Raw genomic sequence first — 2,178 nt, forward strand, 5'->3', positions numbered from 1 at the left:
CAACACGGGAAACGTGCTTAACCTATTTTCAATTTATTTGTCAGATTAGCATAGCATTGTACTACGACGCAGTTTACGAATATTCCGAACCGAGAATATTACGAACAGAAACCTCAACGGAGTAAAGTGAATAATACCGTATACCATAGAGAAGACAGTAAACGAAGTAAATATATGCAGAGAAGTCGCGGACGGCTTGCGTATATATTTCGATTTCGCATATTACCTCATCTCCTGTTATATAGGTAAGAAAAAGAGCAATATATTTTTCTGTAAAATCTTCCTTGCTAAGCAACGAACAATTAATGAGTAAAATTAAGGCTAGTATACATAGTCGGTTCTTATTTCAAGACAATGGCTTAAGGTTGATAATATATACGGCTCTGTTATATCTAACAATCGAGTGATTAGTTTATAACATCTCTCTCTCTCTCTTAAGATTACTCCAGCCGGCCTTAAATATAAAAGATCCGACAATGAAATACTACCCTACAACTTTATTAAGTGTTCCATTAAGATCTGCTGTGAGAAATTGATCAATCACAATCGAATGTGAGAAAAATAATTAACTATGATTGATTAATTTCTTAGGACTTAAGGATTACTACATATATCTTAAGGATTACTAATTATATATCTTCAGCTTATTTTCTTCAGCTTATAATAATTGACGAATTAATAACTATAAGACATACAGAGGTAAAGAAATATAAGAAATTTTATATTTTATTACTGTAATTTATCACGCGGTGCAATCTTTCGAACATCCCTCATTATTATAGCGACACGCTAATTTTCTTGGAATTTTTGATTGCCGAAAAAAAGATCTCCTGATCTCGGCAGACCAGGCAGCGACCTGGATTTGAAATTACTGTGATTATATAATTGTAATCTACAGTCGCAATAATCCATAGTAGATTTGGTAGAATATTTCTGAATTTCGATATCTTTGGACCATTGAATACTTTTCTAGAAACATTATGTATCCTGTACACATTTTCTCGATAACGAAAAATGTTTAAACGTTTGTAAAAAAATTATCTTCATTCCAGGACACTCGACGAGCTCCGGGTTTTCCCTATCGATGACGACGGTGAATGTCTGCCAAGGATATGCGCCAGAAGATGAACAAGATCTCTTCAACAGAAAATTGAATCGCCCAGCATGTCGAGTATTTTCCGCAAGAAGTAAACTCCCCTTTGTGTCTTATAGCAAGAAATTCTGTGTGAGAAAATCGAGTATCACGTCGGCAAGAGATTCGCGAGTGCAAGCACAAAAAATTGTTGTTAGGCATAAATGTATAATGTTGTTTCAACGAATGTTAACTTATTTTTTTATCGCGCTAGCTCTATGAGTGACGTGTAAATTATTTTGTTTAAATATTAACACGGTCTGAGGAGTTTAGAGATGAGAAAAGACGAATGTTTTTTCACGTTTTGTAAAATTCGGATGTCCATTGTGTCTGCACTCTCGCAGCGTTTGGAATTTTCTCACTTTCTCATGATCCTCTTTAGGTAAAAGAAAAGAAAAAGAGTAAATTCAAAACGCCACGATTAACAGTAATTAATGTTTAATTTCGAAGTCTGTCACTTTACATAGTAATAAACAAACGTCATAGATCATATATCATATCAAATTGTATATCGCATATCCGCATATACATATATATATAATACACAAGTGTTTTCCTCGTAGAATAATTTACAAAATCAGACTGTCTAGAAATACAGTTGCGTCCTGTTCCTGCTCGGTTCTGTTTTTCGTTATTTTTTTCTTTCTTTTTTTATATAATCACAGCTTATCCTGATACGTAAAAAAAACATTGCTATTGTATTTTCCTTTTTCCGTTCGATAATTAATCGACACAATCAGAGAGTTTCTCTGAGACATTCGTAAACTGCGATATGAGAATTAAGGTTTCTCTGGGATATTCGTAAACTGCGTCGTAGTGAAATGCTGTGCCAGAGATTCTGGAATATTTATCACAGTAGGTTGCGCCGGAAGTATAAGCTGAAATAAATATCAGTGATATATTTGTATGATATTTGTTTTCAGTGAAAGATTAGTTTTTAACATAAATTACAATCCTTGTATAATTTTAATTTAAATATGAAAAATAAATAAAATGCAAACAGCAGGAATAGTTTTTAGTTGTTGAAAAATGTATCCGGCACAAAC

The 2,178-nt window shown here is 33.1% G+C and overlaps 1 long non-coding RNA gene across 1 annotated transcript; it reads left to right on the forward strand.

Annotated features, from left to right (window-relative positions):
• The first annotated feature begins 6 nt into the window (after nucleotides 1-6).
• Nucleotides 7-2,039, forward strand: LOC112460723. The gene is made up of 2 exons (XR_003041474.1): nucleotides 7-245; nucleotides 1,053-2,039. It is a non-coding gene; the product is annotated as an uncharacterized LOC112460723 (long non-coding RNA).
• The last annotated feature ends 139 nt before the right edge of the window (nucleotides 2,040-2,178 follow it).

Source organism: Temnothorax curvispinosus, unplaced genomic scaffold, assembly GCF_003070985.1.
Source record: "Temnothorax curvispinosus isolate PA1 unplaced genomic scaffold, ASM307098v1 QBEX01010751.1, whole genome shotgun sequence".
NCBI classification, from domain to species: domain Eukaryota; kingdom Metazoa; phylum Arthropoda; class Insecta; order Hymenoptera; family Formicidae; genus Temnothorax; species Temnothorax curvispinosus.